At 33.5% G+C, this 13294-nt stretch overlaps 1 pseudogene; it reads left to right on the forward strand.

Moving 5' to 3' along the window:
* The first annotated feature begins 937 nt into the window (after window positions 1–937).
* Window positions 938–9870, forward strand: LOC107018146 (annotated as a pseudogene).
* The last annotated feature ends 3424 nt before the right edge of the window (window positions 9871–13294 follow it).

The raw sequence follows: 13294 nt of genomic DNA on the forward strand, positions 1-13294 counted from the left end.
TAAATTATTTACTTGAAACAACTACTTGTTTGCTCCCTTAACATATCATGAGGAGCTTGAAATAAAAGTTATTTATAATGTTGTTTTATACCAAACATAGATTGTTACTCATTTTCTTCATTAATAGATTAGTTGCATGTTTAGAGTTAATTTTGTACAATTCTCACCAAATGTAAATTCATTCTTAAATTGGATTAAGGTGATACCATTTTTCTCTTTAAATTAACTCTCTAAATTTCATATCACATAAAATATAGATAAAAAAATAATATATATTGAGTCTGCAATAGTGCGAGCACCTAATATCTAAGTATAGGATAAGTTCTTTAGCTCCGTAAGTGAAAAACTAAATTAAATATTAAAGAAAACTGAAAAACAAAAAAAAGGGGAAAATATTTAGAAAGAAAAATATAAGAAGAAAAAGACGAAAAAAATAGAAAAAGGGAGGAAAAAAAAAGAAAAAAGGCAAAGTGGAAAAAAAAGATCTTTTGTTTGTTTTCATTTACTTATTAAAACAGAAACTACGATATAATATTAAGCACTCTTTAATTTATTAGGTTTATAGGACTTTTTTAATAAAAAATATTAAGTAAATAAAGATTATTTTAGTAAAACCGTTTTTATGGAGAAAATATCACCCATCAGCCAGCATAGTTCAAATCTCCTACTGTCCTATATGGTGGAACCCTCTGTATTCATTTCAAATATGAAAAACTTATGAAAGTCAAAAGAAGTATAAAATACTCATGAAATAACAGTAAATGGTGACTAAGACTATTTCCCACCGTGATCAACGTAATAGATATTCTCCTTCATACTTTTTAGATATTGGTGTTTTTGACATTCAAAAATTAAAATATTTATACCCTTTATGCTGACAAACATACACATGTCATAATCTTATCCATCGATTGAACGTTTGTTAAATATCGGATAGATGGATAGGATTGTGCCGTATGTCTCTATTTAGTCTCCCCTTATAGTGAATGCGGAGCCAGAATTTTTAATAAAGAGTTCAAAATCTAAAAATATAAAAATACGAAGTAGTCAAGGGGGTTCTTATGAACCCTCCGCCACTGGTGAAGGGCACATATGCTCTAATTTTTAGACGACAGAAACACCAATGTCCAAAAGTGCATATCAATCAGCATAATTCTGGATATATTTGTCCTTTTATCAATTCCACTTATTATGAAATGTTACTCAATGTAAGATAGTGGTGTAAAAAGATAAAACTCACATTTATATACCATAGTTTTTGTTATGCGGAATTCGAGATAATACGAGAAAATATAAACACGAAAAACAAGACAACAGATTTACGTGGTTCACCAATAAATTGGCTACATCCACGGGAAAAGGGGGAGCAGTTTTATTATGGAGAGGCAAGAACAGAATACAGAATAGGGTTTTCCATAGCGTCTATATATAGTGCTAAGCTACGCCCTAACAGGCTTGGGCCCAAAGTACAGAATTGACAGATAATTAAGGGCCCAAGCCTGTACAGCGAGACCCCCGTTCTTTCTGTTGTAACGGGTCCGATTCAAGGCATTCAACAATTTTCTATATGTAAAATGACATACTCCACAAGATATCATCAAGTTCTTGTTCTTCTCATCTTTCCCCTGCATGTTTTAGCACAAACTAAGTTTACTATACCATTAGGCAGCTCTCTCACAGCAAATGATAAAACAACATTATGGTTTTCTCAATCTGGAGATTTTAAAATTGGATTCACGAAAATTCAAAGTCAAAATTAGTTCTTGCTTTGTATATACTATTGTAAGATTAAAGATGCCAACATAGTTTGGTATGCGAATGGTGATTGCCTCATGCCACGAGGCTCAATCGCAGAGTTAAATCCTCAAAAGGGACTAATTCTCCGCGATCCTGTGGGAAAAATGGAGCACTGGTAGGATTGATTCTAATGTTGCTTATGCTGTCATGAATGATACAGGAAACTTTGTTCTTCTTGGTGTTGGTTCTTCTGTATTATGGGAAAGTTTTCAATATCCGACTGATACACTTATGCCTACTCATATACTAGAGATTAACAACAAGCTTGTTGCTCGAAAATCGGAATCTTTCTTTGTTCCTGGTAGATTTTATCTTAGTATGTTGAGTGATGGGAATATGGTTCTTGTTACTCAATCAGAGCAAACGAATTTCGATTAGCATGCTGAGTATTACAATAGTCATACTTCTAATTCAGGGATGGAAGCCAATTTTTGTTATCGATTGGCATTCGATGAGTTTGGTTCAGTTTACATATTGAAAAGGAACAATCAAAGACTTGTGCTAACACCTCCTAATGTTCCTTCGATTTCAGAAAATTATCACAGGCTAAATCTTGATTTTGATGGTGTTTTAACTCATTATCGTCCAAAGAGTACGTCTACGGGGGATCGAAAGTGGAGTGCTCTATGGTCTTTTCCTGAGAACATATGTCTAGCAATTGTTGAAGAGATTAGAAGTGGAGTTCGTGGATTCAACAATTTGTGTCATCTAGGTTAAAATCAAAGACCATATTGTGAGTGTCCAAAAGGGTATTCATTGATCGATACGAATAACTAATATGGGAGTTGCAAACCAAGATCTCTTCCAAGTTGTAATGAATTTGGACAGGGAAATCCTGAAGATATATATAGTTTTGATGTGGTGATGGATGTTGATTGGCCGTTATTAGATTTCGAGAGGATTTATCCTTCTGCTGAAGATATATATGGTATTGATGTGGTGATGGATGTTGATTGGGTGAGCTTTAGTTAGTAATGAGTGGATATAAATTATATTAATAAATTAAATTATAACCAATAGTTGAGCGCCAAGTATTTTAACAAAATATTTAAATAGTTTAATTTTAAAATAGTTAAATAAGTGGTCATTTTTAAACCCAAATGGTGGATGACAAGGGCATTTTGGAGTAAATAGGTGGATGAGAAGGACATTTTCGACCCAATAGGTAGATGAAGGGTAATTTTATACCATTTCCAATACTTCGAGGGTATTTTAATCCCTTTTCCGATTATTCTAAAATAAAATTTCTACATATTTTTCCGAATGAATTAAGAATATTTTTTATTCCAGACTATCATGGTCACTTTAAACTTTTGCTTAGGAAAATATTTCAATGGATGAGGATATTGAGTTAATGAATTTCTATTAAAATGTCAAATTATGGTTTTACTAATGATTAGTTACTTGAAAGGCTTTATAAAACATACATTGCAAAAACTTCTGTGCTGTTACTATTGGGATTTAGCAAGTGTGAATGGGAAAAGAAAAGAGAGAATATGAAAAGTGAGGGAACTATCTTGGAGGGAAAATGAAAAGTCATTTGCAAAGTGCAAATGAAAAGTCATTTCTCCCATATCGGCAAAAGAAAGGGAAATTGTTGTCTTGATAGAAGGAAACACTTCCATTACTTCTTAAAGAGCTAAGAAGAAGATGCCCCCTCGCGCCGTCGTCGTCGTCGCTCCGCCTCGGCTTCGGCTTCGGCTTCGGCTTCGGCTTCGGATTCGGATTTGGCAAATGATGTGATTGATTGATAATTTTTTTCGACAAAATTTATTTAATCAGTTTTTGTTAAAATTATCTCTTATAAATTTGCAGGTAATCCGAAAAGATGTTACTCTTTCCGAAAAGTTGTTATTTTTCCAAAAGACACAACTTTCTTGATAAAATGGGTCTGAACAGATCTTACTGAAAAGACATGTTCCTTGCTGAAAATGGCTATAAAAGGAAGTCAATTTTTGATTTTTTTAAACCACTGAAAATTTTTCTTTCTCGGCATTTATTTTTCTCTCAAATAAAATCAAAGTGTCGATCGACTGAGTCTGTGTGACTTGTTGCTGTTCTTAAGTTCGTTGAAGTTAAAGAAGTTTGAGGTACCACTATTTCTTTAACAGGTTTAATCCGTTTTATCTTGGGAGAAATTAATCCATAACCTTGGGTACAGTGAGGGGATTAAATTTCTTAAGGACACACAGTAGTTTCTGTGGACTCGGATTAATTCTTGTTTTTTTATATATTTTCAGCTTCATCTTATTTCTGTTTCTGTTTGTTAACCTTATAAATACAGGTTATTGTAAGAATAACAATCTTAAGAAATTTAGTAGTTTCTGTTTATGAGGTTTCTGGAGATTAAAACCTTTATGATTTTCTACTCTGCTTGAATTTTTAAAATTCATTCGATTAACGATTAAAAGAACATAAAAACTTTATCGTTAAATCAAAAACAGTTTGTGTAAAGATTTGTTCTTTACTGTTAGTATTTCAAATACTTAACTTATCTGCCATTTGTGACAGAAAAAAAGACTAATACATGTCAAACAAGTGCTGGAACAGTAAGTGCTGCAACAACATCGGTTGCACATAATCGTTCAAATGCTGCCTTAGCGCCGGCTGAGAAACCTGCAAAGTTTTCTGAAGTCGACTTTAAGAGATGACAGCAAAAGATGTTCTTCTATTTCACCACGTTGAGTCTGCAGAAGTTCATTAATGAGAATGTTCCTGTTATGTCAGATGAAACTCCGGCTGATGAACGATTCTTGGTAACAGAAGAATGGACACACTCAGATTTTTTGTGTAATAATTATATTTTAAGTGGTCTGCAAGATGATCTGTACAATGTGTACAGCAATGCCAAAACCTCAAAAGAACTCTGGGATGCTTTAGAAAAGAAGTACAAAACAGAAGATGCCGAAATGAAGAAATTCATTGTGGCAAAATTTCTGGACTATAAGATGATAGACAGTAAGACTGTCGTCACCCAAGTTCAAGAATTGCAGGTCATAATCCATGATCTCCTTGCTGAAGGTATAAATTTATTTAATGCCTATGTTAGAAATATTAAGTTTTCGCTTAATACTCACATAACCTTTAATGTAGGATTGATTGTGAATGATGCTTTTCGACTGGCTGCAATTATTGAAAAGTTACCTCCATTGTGGAAGGACTTTAAAAACTACTTGAAACACAAACGCAAGGAGATTACTGTTGAAGATCTCATAGTAAGGTTGAGAATCGAAGAGGATAATAAGGCTGCAAAAAAGAGGTCACGTGGTAATTCAACAATATCTGGAGTAAATTTTGTTGAAGAAGATCCCACAAAATTAAAGAAAAGAAAGAAAGCATCTGGTCCAAAAAGCAATCCACCTAAGAAGAAATTCAATGGAAACTGCTTTAATTGTGGTGAACATGGTCATAGGGCTAATGAATGTCGGGGTCCTAAGAAAGACAAGAAAAAGAAGGATCAAGCAAACTTGGCTGAATCCAAAGGAGAATTGGACGATCTCTTTGCCATGCTTTCAGAATATAACTTGGTTGGAAATCCAAGAGAATGGTGGAAAGATTCTGGTGCCTCATGCCATGTTTGTGCCAACAAAGAATTATTTTCATCATATACTCCAGCACTTACAGATGAAAAATTGTTTATGGCAAACTCCACCGTTGCAAAGGTGGAAGGAACTGGCAAAGTCCTATTAAAGATGACATCAGGGAAGGTGGTGACTTTGAATAGGGTCTCATATGTTCCAGAATTGAGAAAGAATTTAGTTTCAATTCCAGTTTTGACCAAGAATGGATTTAAATGTGTATTTGTTTCTGATAAAGTAGTAGTAAACAAAAATGATATGTATGTAGGAAAAGGCTACCTTAGTGATGACCTTTTCTAACTCAATGTAATTGCAGTTGATATGAATAAAGATTTTGCTTCTTCTTACTTGCTTGAGTCTAAATGTTTATGGCATGAACGTTTGGGATAAATTAATAACAAAACCTTGCGAAAACTGATTAACTTAAATATTTTGCCAAAATTTGAGTGCAATAAATCAAAATGTCTAATTTGTGTTGAATCTAAGTATGCTAAGCATTCTTATAAATCTGTTGAAAGGAATTCAAATCCTTTAGAATTGATTCACACTGATATTTGTGACATGAAGTCAACACCATCACGTGGTGGGAAAAAGTATTTCATAACTTTTATTGACGATTGCACTAGATATTGTTATGTCTATTTGCTTAATAGTAAGGATGAAGCAATAGATGCATTTAGGCAATATAAAACTGAAGTTGAAAATCAGTTAGATAAAAAGATAAAAATGATCAGAAGTGATAGACGTGGAGACTATGAATCTCCATTTGCAGAAATATGTTTAGAAAATGGAATAATCCATCAAACTACTGCTCCCTACACTCCTCAGTCTAATGGAATTGCAGAAAGAAAAAACCGAACTTTAAAAGAAATGATGAATGCATTACTTATAAGTTCTGGTTTACCACAGAACTTGTGGGGGGAAGCTATCCTTACAGCAAATCAGATACTTAACAAAGTGCCTCACTCAAAGACAAATGTAATTCCATATGAGAAATGGAAAGGTAGAAAACCCAATTTGAAATATTTCAAAGTGTGGGGGTGTCTAGCCAAAGTCGAAGTTCCTATACCTAAGAGGGTAAAAATATGACCTAAGACTGTGGATTGTGTATTCATTGGATATGCCAAAAACAGTAAGGTATGTCAATTTTTTTTTCATAAGTCCGAACATCCGGATATTCATGATAATACAGTAATGGAATCAGATAGTGCTGAATTTTTTGAACATATCTATCCGTATAAAACTAGACTTGAGTCATCTAGTGGGGGATCTAAACAACCCAGAGAAGAACAAAAAGAGAATGAACAAAATGAAGAAAGTCGAAGACGCAGTAAACGTCAAAAGACATCTACTTCATTTGGATCAGATTTTATAACATTTCTTCTTGAAAGTGAGCCTCAAACATTCAAGGAAGCAATGTTGTCTAGCGACTCAACCTCTTGGAAGGAGGCTGTTAATAGTGAAATTGAATCAATCTTAAGCAATCATACTTGGGAGTTGGTTGATCTTCCTCCAGGGAACAAACCCTTGGGTTCAAAATGGATCTTTAAAAGGAAGATGAAAGACGATGGAACTATTGACAAATATAAAGCAAGACTTGTTGTCAAAGGTTTTAGACAAAAAGAAGGTCTTGATTATTTTGACACATTCTCGCCAGTGACTAGGATTACATCAATTCTGATGTTAATTGCACTAGCTGCAATATACAGTCTTGAAATTCATCAAATGGATGTGAAAACAGCCTTCTTAAATGGAGAGCTTGAAGAGGAAATTTACATAGAACAACCTGAGGGTTTTGTAGTTCCTGGTAAAGAAAAGATAGTGTGCAAACTTATTAAGTCACTTTATGGGCTAAAACAAGCACCAAAACAATGGAATGCAAAGTTTTATCAAACCATGTTGTCAAATGGATTTAAGATCAATGAATGTGATAAATGTGTTTACATTAAAGATACTCCAAATCAGGAAGTTATTTTATGCCTATATGTAGATGATATGCTTATAATGTGCAAAGACATTGCTAATATAAAAGCTACAAAGAGTATGCTTGCTAGTAAGTTTGATATGAAAGATTTAGGAGTTGCTGATGTGATATTAGGAATTAAAATTCTTAAAACTCCTAACGGTCTAGCATTGTCTCAAACTCATTATATTCAAAAGATACTTGAAAAATTTAAATTTTTGAATTTTAAAAGGGCAAAGACTCCTAACGGTCTAGCGTATTGGGAAGCTTAATGTATGTCATGAATTGTACACGACCAGACATAGCTTGCTCTATCAATAAACTGAGTCGATCCACAAGTAAGCCTAATCATAATCATTGGTTGGCAATGAAGAGAGTTTTGGGATACTTAGATGACACTCAAAACTATGTTTTACATTACAACAAATATCCAACCGTTCTTGAAGGATATAGTGATGCAAATTGGATTACTGGGTCAACTGAAACAAAATCCACAAGTGGATACGTTTTTACTATTGGTGGAGGAGCAATATCTTGGAAATCATCCAAATAAACATGTATAGCTCGCTCTACAATGGAGTCTGAATTCATTGCTTTAGACAAGGCAGGTGAAGAAGCTGAATGACTCGAAAATTTCTTAGAAGATATTCCATTTTGGCCCAAATTAATGGCCCATATATGCATACATTGTGATAGTCAAGCTGCAATAGGAAGGGCTGTAAGCATTATGTATAACGACAAGTTTCATCACATAAGACGAAGACATAACTCTGTGAGACAACTACTCTCTAGTGGAATTATCACAATTGACTATGTGAAGTCAAAAGATAATGTGTCGGATCAACTTACAAAAGGCCTAAATAGAGAGGGAGTTGAGAAATCATCGACGCGAATGGGACTATGGCCGAGAACAAGTCATCGTGGCGGTAACTCTACCTAGAAGACTGGAGATCCCAAGATCTAGGTTCAAGGAGATAAAACAAAGTCATTGATGACGGTTCAACATTGTTAAAGGAAAAGAAAAAAATTATTATTATTTTATGGTCTATTCTCATGATGAGACAATGTTTAGTAACCAGGATAAAGACATAAGGACTTTTTAATGGTTTGTAAGTTTGATAGATGGAATATCAAATGGTGTATCTATGGGATAACATATTTAGAAATCACCTATGTAAGTGTGAAGTGTAAGCCGCTTCAAGGAGAATCCGGTAAGGCCAGTTCTTTAAGCACTTACTATCCAAGATGTGTTCATGGCTTAAACGAACAAAACAACGAGAACTAAGAACAATTCAAGGGTTGGTTGTGTGACAAATATTGTCTAGGTATACACCAAAGCTCGACGGTTCAAAGATATCAAATCTACCGATTGACCGAGTATATCCGATATATCTTCACTATGGAAAGTTTAAAGGGAAACCTACTTATCCAGATACAATTAACCTCTACCTACAAGACACACAAGTTTTTTCATGCATATGTTTTAACAATAGCCTTCCCCATTCATGTGAGGGATTGTTGGGATTTAGCAAGTGTGAATGGGAAAAGAAAAGAGAGAATATGAAAAGTGAGGGAACTACTTTGGAGGGAAAATGAAAAGTCATTTGCAAAGTGCAAATGAAAAGTCATTTCTCCCATATCGGCAAAAGAAAGGGAAATTGTTGTCTTTATAGAAGGAAGCACTTCCATCACTTCCTAAAGAGCTAAGAAGAAGATGCCCCCTCACGCCGTCGTTGTCGTCGCTCGCTCGGCCTCGGCTTCGGATTTGGCAAATGATGTGATTGATTGATAAATTTTTTGGACAAAATTTATTTAATCAGTTTTTGCTAAATCAGATAAATCCTGTTAAAATTATCTCTTATAAATTTGCAGGTAACGGTAACATTCCGAAAAGTTGTTACTCTTTCCGAAAAGTCGTTACTTTCCAAAAAGTCGTTATTTTCCTAACAGACACAATTTTCCGAAAAGTTGTTATTTTTTCCAAAAGACACAACTTTCTGGATAAAATGGGTCTGAACAGATCTCACTGAAAAGATATGTTCCTTGCTGAAAATGCCTATAAAAGGAAGTCAATTTTTAATTTTTTAAACCACTGAAAATTTTTCTTTCTCTGCATTTATTTTTCTCTCAAATAAAATCAAAGTGTCGATCGACTGAGTCTGTGTGACTTGTTGCTGTTCTTAAGTTCGTTGAAGTTAAAGAAGTTTGAGGTACCGCTATTTCTTTAACATGTTTAATCCATTTTATCTTGGGAGAAATTAATCCATAACCTTGGGTACAGTGAGGGGATTAAATTTCTTAAGGACACACAGTAGTTTCTGTGGACTCGGATTAATTCTTGTTTTTTATATTTTTTTTGCTTCATCTTATTTTTGTTTCTGTTTGTTAACCTTATAAATACAGGTTATTATAAGAATAACAGTTACTATTTATAGAAGCAATAGTTGTTGGAAGAAGAAACTTCCATTGTCAAATGGGAGAGTAGATACTTCTTTGAATGTAAAAGCTTTTCTTAAAATACAGAAAGTTTGAACATAAAATTGAAATCTTCTCCTTTTTACTGCCGCAATCATATGCTATAGTTGTTGTCTAATGAAAGTATCAAGAATCTTATAGAAGTTGTACCATGATATAAATATGTTAATTGTTACATCTCGTCACTTGAAATAACTAATAATAAGGTAAGAAATCAAGAATAATTAATTTCGGAAATAAGTAGGGAAATCTGAAAAAAATTTCCAAGTGTAAAAGTGAGTTTTTGATCATTTCCAAACGGACATAACTCCTAGATTAGGAGGATTTGGTGTTAGTTCTTTATATCGTTGGAAATCCATTAGGGATATCTTTCCCACGACGCCGCGTTTGTGCACTTTCGAGATCGTATGAGGGAGATATGCCTTTCGAAAGTTCGGCTGTTGGACTGAGGAAAGTCCAATCCGGATTTTGGTAAGGGTAAAGTAGTTTTTTCACCCTACTATTTCCTAATTTGTTTTAAAGGTCTAATTTGGGTAAAACAATGTTATATTTCAGATTAGAAAATACTTTTTACGCTTAGGGTTTGGGAGAAATAGAAAAGAAGAAGGACAAGGGAGAAAAGAACAAGATTTTACCAAGACTGCCAAGAGATTCAAATGGAATCCGTGGGGGTAATCCCTGTATGTGAGTTTTTTCTGTGTTGGGTTCGTTAACCCACCCACGTACATATTTAATTAAGCTAGTTTTGATTAGATTGAATGAATAATATTGAAGTTCTTGATGAATAATTGTCGAATTCTTGTTTTTTGGGTTGTTGCATATCTTTAGTTGTTTGATTTGTGTTTTTGGGATGTTATGAATCTAAACTATTGGGAATTGAGGTATTTAGTGATCCCAAGTGTTTGGGGGAAAGATCCATGGGAGGTTAGAAGGTTTAGATTTGAAAATCAAAGAAGAAAAGTTGAAAATCCCATCTGACAACCCTGGGGCGCCGTGACTGCTAGAGCCCCTCAGGGAAGGCTCTATCTGACAGGTTCTGGCGTGCTGCACCAGCCAGAGCGCCTCATACCAGAGTCATTCCTTTAGGCTTTGGCGCTCCGCACTTCTCAGAGCGCCATGGTCACCTCGAGACCCCATTTTTCCTTATCTTTTCGTACTAGTTCCTAAGTTATGTACCTAAAATTCCTAGTAGATTTCAACACTCTAAAGTACATCTAAACGTCATGAAATCATCCATAAATATGAGATCATGATCCTTGAATCCATTATTCAATTCAAGGAAAGTTAAGATCAAAGTCAAAAGAGTTAAGACTCAAGTCTAAAAGTTAAGAAGCAAGTCAATATAAATTCCTAAAGCATTCCAAAGTCTTAAACAAACATTTTAACTTTGTTTTATGGTTCAAGCAATGAGTTGAGCAAAGGGTAACAAAGTTTAAGTTCTCAAAAGTTATAAGGGAACTAAGTATTCTCTAAGAGTTAAGTTTCAAGTTAAGAAAATAGTAAGAGCTGAGTTCATTTCTCATGAGTTATAAGGGAACTAAGTACTCTGTAAAAGTTTATAAATGTTTTCACATTTAAGTTGAAGAGAAACAAGATTTTCAAAAGAGCTTTGAGAAATAAAAAGGGGAAGATTGATTCCAAGAGGGCTTTTAAAGCTAAAATGGGTTGATAAAATTATCTCAACCTAAGAGGAAAGAGGATATTTAAAACGCATGAGCTAAAGTATATTCTGAAAGTAGTATTGAGCACCGATATGTGGATGAGAGTTCATATTAACTAAAGTCTCCATGTAGCCATCATGGGTATTAACGGGTCATACTTTTTAGCTGATCATGGAAGGTTAGCCAGTTGGTCCGTACTGTTGGTTCGTAGTCTGGGGCTGAAACTTGTTTTGGGGGCCCTTGACCTATGGAGGCCATCAATGGAGCGTGGATGTGCCTTCAGGGAAAAACATTTTCCATGGAAAACATGTTCCTTTGTACCAAACACACCCAAAAAGGTCCAAATTAACTTTAAAAAATTGATTTGAGTACCTTAGTGGTCAACATTCTATTTTTCTTTAAGGAGTGGTATTTACGTGGTAGTTAAGAAATTCGAATTTCTTTATGAAAATTTTTGTTTATTTGAATTTTAAAAAATTAAAATTCAATAGTGGGTTTATGATAATACTTTGAGTTTTTTTTAATTATTATTTACAAAATATATTCAACTTTTAAAAAATGAATATTTGTATTTAGGTCCATCCGAAATATAAGTATTATTTATGATCGGTCATAGTCTTATAGTCTTATTAAAAGTTTGAATATGTCTTTAGAGAAATTTTTGATTACGTTGCCACTAAGTAAGACGGGATGGTTAGAACGTGTTCATCACTCACAGATCTGATACTGTTTAAGCTAGAACTTGTTTTGAAGCATTTTATGCCCCTTGTAAATATGTTCGTACGTTTAGTTTTTTTTTAATGTTCCTTATTGTAATGCCGTAAATTCCCTTAAAACTATGAAAAATCTATTTATATTTCTAACTGTAATTAGTAAAAGGACTGAAATCATTAGTTTTGCTTAATTAAAGGTTAAATGGGGGAAGTCGAATATCACAGGGACTAAAATAATAATAAGACCATAAACAGGGACGAAATTAATTATTTTTCTATAATTATTTTATGCCCAATGAATATACATACTAGAAGTGTATAAGTTCAATATAAACGGAGACAATAACTTTGCAGAAACATAAACAACAAAGTTTAAAACATGTACTCAAAAATAATAATTAATATCATATCATAAGTTAATGAGTGTAAAAAACATACCAGGATATATAAAAATAGAATGCAATAGAAAGGAAAAAATCGAGTCCATTGAATGCACAATATCCCTCAAGAAAACTATTCCCCTCCAATACCAGAGGTTTAAAGAATTACATCCTCTTGTGATGGAACAATTTCATTCACAAACTTATTGATACAAAACAGCAGTATCAGTAAATTACTCAACTCGAGAAAATCAAACAAATATTTAATTTTGCGAAAGTAGAAGAAGAAGATCATAATTTTTTTAAAATGAGAGAAAATCCTTCTATTTATAGACAACAAACGCTAATATGAATTATTGTTTGTTGTGCCTTCTCAGAAAAGTTACAACTGTTTGAAAAAGTTGCAACCCTTCGGAAAGTTCATAACCTTTCACAAAAGTTGCAACTTTTCATAAAGTCGAAACTTTTCATTTTAGTCGCAAAATTTCATGAAAGTCACAACTTTTTAAAGACGTCGCAACTCTTCATTAAAATCACAATTTTTCATAAAAGTCATAACTCTTCAATAAAGTCGCAACTATTCATAAAAGTCACATCTTTTCATGAAAAAATGAAGGGTAATTTTGGAAATAAATAAATTTAAAATGAAATTCTTGCTTGTGGTTGCGCCACATAGGTGGACCTTGGATTCTCTTTTATATAAATATATGACTTGTTTTGATAAATA

This window comes from Solanum pennellii, chromosome 1 (genome assembly GCF_001406875.1).
Source record: "Solanum pennellii chromosome 1, SPENNV200".
NCBI classification, from domain to species: Eukaryota; Viridiplantae; Streptophyta; class Magnoliopsida; order Solanales; family Solanaceae; genus Solanum; species Solanum pennellii.